This window comes from Aulonocara stuartgranti, assembly GCF_965226115.1.
Source record: "Aulonocara stuartgranti genome assembly, chromosome: 4".
NCBI lineage: Eukaryota > Metazoa > Chordata > Actinopteri > Cichliformes > Cichlidae > Aulonocara > Aulonocara stuartgranti.
This window is the reverse complement of record NC_138942.1, coordinates 32,549,282-32,562,368: the sequence shown is the minus strand read 5'-3', so window position 1 is coordinate 32,562,368 and position 13,087 is coordinate 32,549,282. Positions and strand designations below refer to the sequence as shown.

Below are 13,087 nucleotides of genomic sequence, written 5' to 3'. Positions count from 1 at the left end.
ACACCTCGGGGGGTCACCACGACCCACGCCCCGAGAACAGGCGGGCGCACAAGGGTTAAGCGGAAACAAGCGCCTCGACGCCAAAGCTTTCCTCACGCTGTAAAAAAATATACAGCCACAGGGGGGCGTTTTAAAAACGCACCCCCCTGTCGTGGGCGGCCCTAATGGCATTACCCAGGCAGAGATCCTCCTAGTTGAAATACCTGCGTTTTCACGCAGGCTCTATGGCGCGCGACCAGCAGAGGCCGCCTGGTACGCCGCATGGGAATAGCATTGTAGGTCGGAGAGAGAGAGAGAGAGAGAGAGAGAGAGAGAGAGAGAGAGAGAGAGAGAGAGAGAGAGAGAAATGCCTTGTTTGAGAAAAAAGTTGAGATAACTCACCTACAAATGCGCAAGGTTAAAGCAGTGAAACTTAACATACACCTGTTGTTAAATGATAAAGTTTATCCACTACTAACAAATAAACTTTCTGTTTCTTGTTCACGTTTAGACAATAAAGATGAGCTGAAGCTCAGCCACCGACTAAGCTTTTTTCATTTAAAGCCAAAATGCTCTGTATGGACATTAGACAGCTCATGTACAATTTGAAAGCCTCAGCCTTTTTACGCTTTCCTATTCCTAACTTTTCTACATCACTTTATTTTGGAAAAGCAGATGGCTGCCCTCCCTCGGCCTGGTTTTTGCTGGTGGAGGTTTCTTCCTGTTTAAAAAGGTTTCTTTCTTCCCACTGTCAATACCCACTGTTGCCAGGTATTCACTCATACAGGTGTTTGCTTGATTGTTGAGGGTTTGTCTTTATAGGGCTTTTACCTTACCATATAAAGCACCTTGAGGCAACTGTTGTGATTTGGTGCTATGTTGTCAGAATTGAATTTAAGTGAAAACTATCCGGTTCCAGACTTGAGTTATTGTTTAACAAAGTCAGAGTGCTGTCATTAACCTCTCTGTCTCCTCTCATTTAAATAAAAAATACAGAGGCCAAACTGTTGATACCAAACATACTAACTAATTGAAGAAGTCGTCTTTAAATTTCCTGAGAATTCTAGACACTCCACACTCTAGGTCCACCCCTTCCACCAGTAGGCCTTTCGCCTCTTCACACAGTCAAACACTGGCTTTCAGACACATATACAAGAAAGAGGCAGGCGGAGAATGCTGCTACTTGTATTCTTTTTGAGCCATGTTGAAGATTTTCGTGACAAAAGTGGTAAAGTTGACGCCAGTTAAACAGCTGCCGTCCAAGGTAAATTTGATTCCGCCAACAGAAAGGCACAGAGTGTTTGTTTTCACCGAAGCACCTTGGCATGCAGCTGTCTGTTATTGAAATGTGCGTCTTTATGACACAGAAACCTTGCACGTGCTTTGGTTTCACTACCATGCAGAACTGCATGCGTGTGATTTGCGGGAATATAATAAGTGTAGTTATCGGTCAGGAATGAAATAAGGGTAATCCTCTTCAACAAAAGGATCTACTTGAAGTCATCCTCTAACAACAGGGCCTCTCAATCCCTGTCGACCCCTTTCCTTTAGTGTAACCTGGATACCAGACTGCTGTTTGTCTAACACTGCTCCTTTCCCATCAGGTCCTTACAGTTCCCTTCTGCATAGCAGTAGCCTGGCCTTCTTCAGGTTTATAGTACCTGTGTGCAAATCTGGAATACCTGACCACAGAGTTTCTGGTCATTCTTTATTCTTGAATTCAGATTTGCAGATACTGACCTGATTTTAGCAATAGAAAACTTACAAAAACACAAATTCTTCAAAAATAAAAATGTGCAAATTTGTGGGAGAAAATAACACAAAAATAATACAACTGAATACAACTTGTAGCTGGTACTAGTCGTGTTGAAGATGCAATGACTATTGTTCCTTATGTGTCTGTGGTTCAACGTGTATGTTATTCCGACACCTTTCTTTATGTGTGAAAGGGAGTTACTGATGGTTACTAAGTACTCATCAGCAGTTAAAATCCAGGATGAAAACTATGTGAGCATGCGCAATGATGAAAGAATAACAATGAGATGAGATTTACCTGTTGCTTTAGGTGGACCTGGACAGAGGCTATAGCCCAATTCAACCATGACTATAACTGATGACAATATTTCTTGTTCGGCTCTTGAGACCAAGCTACAGATCTATTCTACAGCCTACAGCAAGAGGGATGTATGATGGTGAAGGGTCCTGTTGACTGTTGGGATTCCCTGGAGAGCCTGATTGGTGCTCTGTTGTCTGTCAAAGAATAATCAAATCAAATCAAATCACTTTTATTGTCACATCACATGTGCAGGCACACTGGCACAGCACATGCGAGTTAAATTCTTGTGTGCGAACCCCACAAGCAACAGAGATGTGCAAACACAACAACACAAACGAGCAAAATACAAGAATGGCCAACCTGAAACTAATAAATATACAGTGGGGCAAAAAAGTATTTAGTCAGCCACCGATTGTGTAAGTTCCCCCACTTAAAATCATGACAGAGGTCAGTAATTTGCACCAGAGGTACACTTCAACTGTGAGAGACAGAATGTGAAAAAAAATCCATGAATCCACATGGTAGGATTTGTAAAGAATTTATTCGTAAATTAGGGTGGAAAATAAGTATTTGGTCACCTCAAACAAGGAAAATCTCTGGCTCTCACAGACCTGTAACGTCTTCTGTAAGAAGCTTTTCTGTCCCCCACTCGTTACCTGTATGAATGGCACCTGTTTGAACTCATCATCTGTATAAAAGACACCTGTCCACAGCCTCAAACAGTCAGACTCCAAACTCCGCCATGGCCAAGACCAAAGAGCTTGCTCTCGAGAAGATCTGCATGGAGGAATGGGCCAAAATACCAGCTACTGTGTGTACAAACCTGGTAAAGACCTATAGTAAACGTTTGACCTCTGTTATTGCCAACAAAGGTTATGTTACAAAGTATTGAGTTGTATTTTTGTTATTGACCAAATACTTATTTTCCACCCTGATTTACGAATAAATTCTTTACAAATCCTACCATGTGGATTCATGGATTTTTTTTCACATTCTGTCTCTCACAGTTGAAGTGTACCTCTGGTGCGAATTACTGACCTCTGTCATCATTTTAGGTGGGGGAACTTGCACAATCGGTGGCTGACTAAATACTTTTTTGCCCCACTGTATGTACAATATATAATAGTGTATGCATTTCTGGATGTGTATACTAAATATTTTCCTGTGTGTGTGTGTGTGTGTGTGTATACACATTTTTACAAATTAAATAGTAAAAAATAGATAAATAAAAATAATAAAAAATAATAATAATAATAATAATAAAATATATAGAATATACAGAGTTGAATATGTGCAAAACAAGTGGCATTTATATACAGTGTGGAGTGCATAATGTTGAAGTTCCAGTAGTGAAGCTGAGGTGTCTATGACGTGTTCAGCAGTCTGATGGCCTGGTGGAAGAAGCTGTCTCTCAGTCTGCTGTACGGGACCGGATGCTGCAGAACCTCCTTCCTGATGGAAGTAGTCTGAACAGTTTATGGCTGGGGTAACTGGAGTCCTTGATGATCCTCCCCGCTTTCCTCAGGCACCGCTTCCTGTAGATGTCTTGGAGGGAAGCGAAGGGAAGAATACACATAGTATGATTGATTGACTGAAGTGAGCACACCTCTTTTCACACATGCCTAAAAAGTCTGTGGTACGTGTGTACCTGGAATAACATCAGCCATGTTTAATTTTATGTATTTGGCTGACTCACTCACTGTATGTCTGTCTTATATCACAGCAGTATATTTATTTCTTATCAGTTTGAAAACCTCAAGCTAAACCAATGACAGTGAGAGGAGAGTTTTAATGCAAACAGGCTGCGATATTATGATACTGTATGTCTGTCTTACATATCACAGTGAACATCTGTTCACATCACACCCACATCTGTGGGTGAGATGATAAGCACGTGCAGCAGGTAGCTGTGCCCTGGATGTGCCATGTGCAACTAAACTGTTTCCCATGATCCCTCCTGCGAGCTGGCTGGAGGTACACCTGGTTCCAAGGTTGGTATGCCTGGCCAGGGCGCGCAAAACGGCTGCAGCGGCTATTTTTACACAGACACACTTCAAACGGACTCAGCCCGCCCCTCCAACACGAGCCTCTGCTTCACGCTGACCGTGTCTGAAGCCAGGCCCTGTCGATCTGCTGTCAACTGCCCCTGAGCAAATCAAAGCCTGAAACTGGTAGAATCTGGATTTTCTTTCTTCAAATTATCGTTCAACTGCTTTTTACTCTTTCTAAGATTTATCCTCCATCGGACTGGAAGGAAAAACACATATTTTCTTTACTGCTGCATTCGCAGCAGCTGGTTGTTCTGACGCAGAGCAATTATTCAAGCATAATAACCCGGGACACAATAATATTTCACTTAGAGAGATTTCAGTATTTCTATCAACACCAAGCATAATGACATCAAATGCACGTCACTGGAAGGACTCAGTGTTGTAATGCATATGGAGCCACTATCAGGGACAAACAGAGACTGCAGCGTGTTGTGCGCTCTGCTGAGAAGGTGATTGGCTGCAGACTCCCATCTCTGCAGGACCTGTACACCTCCAGGACATTGCGGCGTGCAGCCCGGATCTCAGCTGACCCTTCTCACCCTGGACACAGTCTGTTTGACCTGCTCCCCTCAGGCAGGAGGCTCCGGTCCATTCGCACCAGAACCTCTCGCCATAAGAACAGTTTCTTCCCCTCTGCTGTTGGACACATGAACAATAACCACATGACTGTCCCCGCCACTAACACATGACCCTACGCTGTGTCACTTCATCATTTCATGTTTGGCACTGATCACCACCTGCACTCATGTATATATCTTTCTACGTAGCACTCATAATTCTTATTCTCATGTATATCTCATGCACATATCTTTCTTTCTACATAGCACTTTAATTCTTATTGTCTGCACTGAAGCACCGCAGCAATTTCCTAATGTTGTAAACCTCAACATCTGGCAATAAACCCATTCTGATTCTGATTCTGATTCTGATTATGAGTCATTACCTTTGGGCAACAGTGCCCTCTTATCTATACTAGATACATACATACATACATATACACAGCCAGACTACATTATGCATCCCATAATTGACTGCGGTGGGATGTGTAATTTGTTTATTTTGGCGTAATGATCCCAGCTGTTATAATGATAATGAGAAAATGCTCTCCAAATATAATCACCCTAATGACAGGACATTATGTTTATGTCCTGTCATTAGGGTGAATAGGGATAACAGGACAGAATATGAACGAAGAACACATTGTCAGAATAACATATGTTCAATTTTAACCTCATTAAGTCATCTATATATTCAAGCCCTTTGTTTTCTGCATGCCATTGTTGGGGTCGTGTATTTTAGTTATTTTTGCCCTATCTAGCCTGGTTCTATTATTTTGACCTTAGCCTTAGTTTTTCGTCTTTGCCTGTTTTCCACAGTTATAGTTATAGGTCTTAGTACCTCTTAGTGTTTTGTTTCGTAGTGTTTTTGACAGTTTGCTTTGGTTTCTTGGTTTTCCCTGCCGTCATCTCAATAAAGGATCACTTTTCTGTTTAAACTTACTACTCCTCGTCATCATCTGCTTTGGGTCCTGTTTCCACATCGGGTGTGCACCCCGCCGTGACAGACAGCTTCATCTAGTTCCAAGGCCAGGTCTGTTGAGCTTCATTTCTTTCAATACAGAGGTGAGAGTTATGTTATGTTATGTTATATTTCCCACATTGTAAATCTGTAATGCAGTCAGCATGTCTCTCCAGTTGTAATAAATTTATGCCCTAATTGTGGATAAACTGCCATAATTGAGAAAATCTTGGGGACGCTGCTTAAATGTGAAATAGATATACAAGCATGGGACAAAAATCCTGCTCCTTCCATCTAAAATCTATGTTTGTAACCGATTTAAAGAACTACAGTACGAAATTTTTTCACAATGTGCACTGTTAACCTTTGCTGTATTTTTCCACAGTAAAATACCACAAAATGCCCAGTAACTTACCTGAAAACATTTCTACAGTTAATTATTGCTTTGCATTATGGGTATATTAAGGTTATTTACATTTACTTACTGTATTTTTTTAAAACAAAATTGCGATAGTAGTTATACCTACCGTTAACACATTAGCAGCTACTGTATTATGTGTGTTCGGCCCTCCCTGTACGTTCCAGTTTGGCAGATAGATAAACAGTTCTTCAAAAGGAGAGACATAAGAAAAACATATTAAAACATACATCTGGAACATAATATATTTCTCACATTACAAAATACAGACTGAAGACTTAGCAACTTGAACTATAGCTGGTATAACCAAGACAAATAAATGAAAACATGTTAACTCCAAATCCCGCTAGCTTGATGCTAACACACAATGAATTAGCATCGGCAATGCAGCTAACATGCCGGCTTCAAATATGAGAGTCAACAACCCATTTTACATCACATGCTTAACATGAACACAGAATATAATCGTACTTACAAGTGTAACCCCTGGTCAGCTTCTCTTTCCAGCGCTGTGTGAATAAAACTCTCTGGATGAGGATTTAAAAAATATGTTTTTAAACTCATGCTCTGTGAGAGCGGACGAAGAGGACTTACCACAGCGAAAGCTTCATTGCTCCTAACGATAGGCAGGGGGGTAGCCCGTTTACCAGTAGCAGACTTCCGCTGCGGATTTTCAAAATAAAAGTTCCAAAATAAACCCATGGTTGCGATCCCAAGTTTAACAGGAGAGAGGACAAAAGATTTTGCACCTGTTATTGTTGGACCTCTGTGTGGAAACTGCAAACGGGACATCATAAGGTAATGCAAAACGACTCTCCTACCCTAACATATTCGTTTATTAATTCTTAAGAGCATGTATAGTTTGTGTGTGTGTGGGAGGGCTTAAAATCGGTGTTAGCTTGGTCGAAATAGCACATTAGCTGAATTATTCTGGAAAAAATAGGTTGTGTGTGTTTTTTTTCTTTTCTCATTTGAATATATATTTAGATATATATTTTACACGGGGAGGGGCGAGGAACACAGGCGCAACGACAGTCTTTGTCTTTTTTTCCCCGCCGAGTGTGGTGCATTGTCCTCCTGCGCTTCTGTTCTATGACTGTCAAGTCAAACCGGGTGAAGAGCCCTGAGGGAAAACGTAAACGTGACAGACTGGAGGGCGGAACTAATCTTGTGTCTGGGTTTCTGTCGGGAAGAAAAAGAAAGGCGAACTGGGAAGCAATAGGAAGGTGCCACTTTCGGGAAAAGCCCAGTATAATTCCTTCAATAAGTTGTCGCCAACATGAATATTGTGTGGAACTGAAGTATCTACAAAGCCAGGGAGGCAGCCGGTAAGGGAATGGTTGCTGACTATGGTAAAAGACTTTGAAGTGAGTTGCTAAAGAATCGCGGCTGCCGCTAGCATGTAGCATTAGCACTGTGTCGTGAGTTGGTCGCCTGTTTACGAGCGGCACGCTCGTAAACATTGTTTATTGTTGGTCTGCATATGGAAGACTGTTAATGCTTGCATATGGTTAAGAGAAGCTGGTTATAAATACTATTGTTACTGCTCAAGTTCTAATGCAGATTGATTATTTAATTTAGCACTTTAATAGAAAGCAGTATTTCTCAAGGTGTATGTACAATTGTTAGTGAATTACGTAATTTGAGCATTTAAAAATACTCAAGCAAATATTGTACTACAAAGCTTATGCACTGCATTGATGTGTTTTAAAAAAAAAGGAAAAAAAAAAAGAAAATGTGTTTGGGATTGTTTACAATATTTGCAGATGTGTGATAACAAACATAATTTGTATTTGGGTTTTTTGGTTTGTATTTAAAGGGTTTTCACCTATGGCTGACTGTGGCCGAAAAGAAGATTAAAGAAAAGGAAAAACAAAAGATCTGCCTGGTCATTGAGTGAAACCCAGTTAAACACCTGTGGTAGATGCATCAATCCCTTTCAAGCGGGGAAGCTGCACAAACTTAGAGAGTTTGACTAAGCAGCAGGTAAAAATACACATTTAATGAGAATAAAGAAAGACAACTTCTTTTTTGGATTAGAGACTGCTAAAACAATCTTATCCAGTTTTGAGCTTGCTCATGTAGGTTAGCCTGCTTTATTTAATTTTGTGTGAGCTGCAGTACACAACATTAAAAAGTTAATGTGACATTAGGTTGGTGGCGCGAGGAACTCCAACCTAAGTTTAATATTTATTAATTTTTTAAGTGGGAAGGGGAGTATGTTTTTTTTCCTTTAATACAACGTCTTCCAGGGTCTTTTTCATAGGAAAACCATGTAACGTCTGTGTTAGGTTGGTCAAAAGAGCAATTAGTTGAATTATTCTCGAAAAGATGGGTTGTGTGTTTTTTTTTTCTTTTATTTACTTATGTAAATATATTTTTCAAGGGTTAAATAAATGCAACGTTAAATTAACAATTGTCTCTCTGTCTTTTCCCGCCCAGTGTGGTACATTGCTGTCCTCCTGCCCTTGCTGGCTGCGCTGACAGTGTGATGTAGCCTCAGTGTTTGTGTTTAAAGGCTTTTTCCACCAAGATGTCTGTTGAGAGAGAGATGACCTTACCCATCACACCAAGGGTAATAGCGCTCGGTAAATAAATAGTTTCCTCTTGTAATATTTTTGTAAAAAATCTATGTAATTATTGTGGTATTTGTACACACAACAACTTACTTAACAGGGGTTTGTCTGTTTTATATTGTATAAAAATAGAATACACAGAGTTTGCTGCTGTTTCTCTTATTATACACAATGACCAACAGGAAAAAAAAACAGCCTAACATTTCAGCACAGGCCAAAATGCCAAAACATTAGGCAGTTTTTTCCTGTAATTGATCATAATTTTCATGACATAATAAATAATAAGAGAAACAGCAGCAAACCGTGTGGATTCTATTTTTTTTTTACAGTGTGAGGCCTGCTATCCAGCATTCTTGTGGAAACCTTATTTGTAAGGGTGAGCACATTGTCTTATTGGACTCTTGTCTGTTTTTAGGGAATAATTTCATGTCTGCAAGCCGCTGGATGATCAGTTTGGAGGGCAAGGTATTTTATGAGCCGACTTTGCCAGCACCCTTGCTGTCTTCTTTGCGTCATACTACGTTTTCAACCTTGAGTATCAGGAGTCAGCGTCCATCACACTGGAGATGATACAGAGGTAAATACTTTACACCATTAAAGCTTACACCATTTAAGAATGAAATATATGTGATAGCTTGACTACAGTTGCAGAAACATATAGGTGATTGCTGTAATGTATGTTTTAATTTTGAAATTAAAGCAGCCCTTTTTCCGTTAAAAGGTTCTTTTTGTGAGGATCAATCCAGACATGGGAACAAAATGCCCTGCAAAACTTGGTACAAGCTGCAAGACAGGTCGTGTCGTAAAGAGGAAGGTTACAAGCATCAGCCCTCAGATCACCACCTTCCTCCAGCGGCTCTCTGAGTTTGAATGGAGGACTTCCAACTAGGTAAGAATACAGAGATGATAATATCTTTTACATAGCTGATAATTATATACATACTGTACACACATCCATACAACAGTATGAATGATCTCAGACAGATGTGAACAAGTGAATAACCTGAGCAAACATGAATATTGATGATGTGTCTTTGACAGGTGGTGATAAAGACTACGCTGAACCCGACCATCCTGGTAACGGAAATCTAAATCCCATGTCACATTCTATTTCCTGGGACCCACTGATAATTATTATATTTTGTAAATGATTTTTGTTTTACAATTGTAATAGTTTATTTAATGTTCATGCTGGTGGGTTTGTCCTGTTTTTAGTGGAATGAAAAACTGTTTTCCTTAAAAAAATCAGACAGAAAGGTGAAGGACTGTGTAGTTTTCATGTACGCTTCTATTTATTTTGGTTATTGACATTGTTTTTATTCAGTTGAAAAATGTTTTTCTTGTTAAAAAAATATCAACAAAAAATATCAACAATAAATGTTGGTTTAATTCACTATTCTGAGACTACTTTATTGAATTATATTGTTTTTTGTAAATCAGAATCAGAATACTTTATTGATCCCTGGGGGGAAATTATTTTTTGTTACAGTGCTCCATTTTAAACCAACATTAAGACAAGACAGACAATACGCTAACTAAGAATAGTACTATATATATATATATATATATATATACATACATAAGTCACTTATAAATAAATATTTGGAAAAGAAACATGTGTAGTTGTAGCAGCAAACAGTGTGTTAAGTGGATGCGTTGTACAGGGAGATGGCCACAGGCAGGAATGATTTCCTGTGTCGTTCAGTGGTGCTTTTGGGTAATCTCAGTCTCTCACTGAACGAGCTCCTGTGACTGACCAACATGTCATGGAGTGGGTGGGAGGTGTTATCCAACATTGTCTTTATCTTGGACAGCATCCGCCTCTCCGACACCACCTTGCGAGGGAGTCCAGCTCCATCCCCACAACATTGCTGGCCTTACGGATCAGTTTATTAAGTCTGTTGGCATCTGCGACCCTCAGCCTGCTCCCCCAGCATGCAACAGCATAGAGGATCGCACTGGCCACCACAGACTCATAGAAAATCCTCAGCATTTTCTGGCAGATGTTGAAGGACCTCAGTCGCCTCAAAAAATAGAGACGACTCTGGCCCTTCCTGTAAAGTGCTGTGGTGTTTTTAGCCCAGTCCAGTTTATTGTCAATGTGTACTCCAATGTATTTATAGTCCTCCACAATGTCAACACTGACCCCCTGGATTGAAACAGGGGTCAAGTGTTTCCTGGTCTTCCTGAAGTCCACGATCAGTTCCTTGGTCTTTGCCACGTTGAGCTGCAGATGATTCTGCTCACACCACGTGACAAAGGAGTCGACCACAGCCCGGTACTCTGTCTCATCATCCCTGCTGATGCATCCAACCACCGCAGAGTCATCAGAAAACTTCTGAAGATGGCAGGTCTCTGTGCAGTGGCTGAAGTCTGTGGTGTAGAGGGTGAAGAGGAAGGGGGAGAGGACAGTCCCCTGTGGTGCCCCTGTGTTGCTGATCACCTTGTCAGACACACACTGTGGGAGACGTACATATTGTTCTTAATGGATGGTCGTCAGAATTTACACCCTTTTATGGTCCTCGGGACCCAAAATGGTCCCCATCCAAAAGGTGATATAGCAATGGATTTTATGAATTTTTTTTCACATCAGATCTTTTAAACAACTTCAGACCTATCCACTGATATAAAGTTTTTCATAATTTTCTTTATATTTTTTTAGGTTTTTATGGCTTTATTGTCATAAAGACCCCTGTTTATTTTTTATTTATTTATTTTTTTGGGGGGGAAACCCGTAATATATATTATAAATATATTCTCAATCACATTCACACCACTCTCTTATATCAGTTCCACTACATCGAGACTATTTTATGGTGGTCAGCTGTTTTATTGTCATGTATTTTGCATAATAAGATAACCATGTCCTGCATTCAAAACCACTGAAAATGTCTATGGTGGTGCTGTACCTAATATTGTGCTCATTGGATCCAAAACATATTTTTCCTTTATTTTGAAGCCTGAGGCTTAGATCCATTAGGTATTCACGAGAAAAAAAATATCACATGTCAGGATTACAGTATATCGAAAATATGTGATTATAATGGGAGTCAATGGGACCCAAAATGGTACGAGGACCACAGATGGTAACACTTATGTGAATCTCCTTTACTATACACAACACCATAGAGGGGATCAATGAATTTTAAAAATAATGCTAAAATGCACATCCTAGCCAAGTTTCATGCAACTAGTCTTTAAAATGACTGATATATTGAGAATCAAAAATCCAAGGGGACCCAAAAGGGTCCCTTTTTTGACTATGACCATCTGAGGGTTTTAAATGTTCTTATATCGAATATGAATGTTAATATTATTTCATATGCTGTAAAAACACAATTACAGTCTAAACAAATTATACTGTACACAATTACAGTGTTATACCATAAACCACATTTGCAGTACAGTGATACTATAAAACTTAATCACGGTAAGTCTTTCTAACTGTAAACCACATTTACAGTAAAGCTGTTGTTATACTGTAATATATGTTTACAGTAAAGTGGTTGAACTGTAAAACATCACAACAGTAAAGATACTGTAGATCAGTAATTCCAGTAACTTACTGGCAATAGTGAGGCCCCCCCGTGTGGTTCTGGGATCTTTGCTCACCGTTCTCATGATCATTTTGACCCCACGGTCAAAAGACCATCAGTGGTCTTGTATGTCTTCCATTTTCTGATGATTGCTCCCACAGTTGATTTTTTTCACACCAAGCTGCTTGCCTATTGTAGATTCACTCTTCCCAGTCTGGTGTAGGTCTACAATACTTTTCCTGGTGTCCTTCGAAAGCTCTTTGGTCTTGGTCATGGCGGAGTTTGGAGTCGTCCCCGACCTGCAGTTCCAACCTTCCCGACCTGCAGTTCCAACCTTCCCGACCTGCAGTTCCAACGTTCCCGACCTGCAGTTCCAACGTTCCCGACCTGCAGTATGTTAGTTTCTATGTGCAATATTAGTTCTTGTCAATCCTTGTCACTACTGTATGTGTTGACATTGCAATCACCATTTGTCAAATAAAACAAAAGAAATATACAAAGGGGTTACCGCGTATCAGCTTGACTGTGTCATCGGCTATGTGTGAGTACGTGTGCTGTGTAATACCAAAACGTTCACAGACTCGGTTTATAGTACGTACAAGACAAACTTTATTTGGTTTCATGTACAGTCTGGGGTAGTAACAACAGATGTGATCTTTCCGTGACCAACAGTGTACAATTATGTTCGGGAGATCACATTGACAAAATGGAGACATTCACTCAAACACAACCACCGTTCTGACTCCAGGGCTCTCCTGATCGGTGCTAGTACCAACGTGCACCCACACAGGTCCGTTAAGGTGAACCATGCCTGTTGCCGTTATGAAGACAGATGCATCTCCTCTGCATATCGTCAGCCCCCCACGGACCTGATCGGGGCTTCCCGCCCTGCGCGTCTTCACATTAGCTGGAGGTTGAAACCATTGTTTGCTCACAGGGTTAAGAGAAAACCA

At 40.3% G+C, this 13,087-nt stretch overlaps 1 protein-coding gene and 2 long non-coding RNA genes across 4 annotated transcripts in view; 1 reads left to right on the top strand and 2 right to left on the bottom strand.

Moving 5' to 3' along the window:
* LOC309704681 (uncharacterized protein) overlaps positions 1-13,087 on the bottom strand; it is a 235,740-nt gene that overhangs the window by 10,867 nt on the left and 211,786 nt on the right. The window lies entirely within an intron of this gene.
* On the bottom strand, positions 2,249-6,797 carry LOC309704723. Its single transcript, XR_014276333.1, has 4 exons — positions 6,498-6,797; positions 6,132-6,211; positions 5,587-5,694; positions 2,249-3,580 (listed from the first exon to the last, which is right to left on the bottom strand). It is a non-coding gene; the product is annotated as an uncharacterized lncRNA (long non-coding RNA).
* On the top strand, positions 7,067-9,994 carry LOC309704722. 2 transcript variants are annotated; one of them, XR_014276331.1, is made up of 6 exons: positions 7,067-7,350; positions 7,842-8,008; positions 8,465-8,597; positions 9,014-9,175; positions 9,320-9,487; positions 9,640-9,994. It is a non-coding gene; the product is annotated as an uncharacterized lncRNA (long non-coding RNA). The 2 variants fall into 2 exon arrangements; XR_014276332.1 differs by having other exon boundaries at positions 7,068-7,350; positions 8,465-8,610.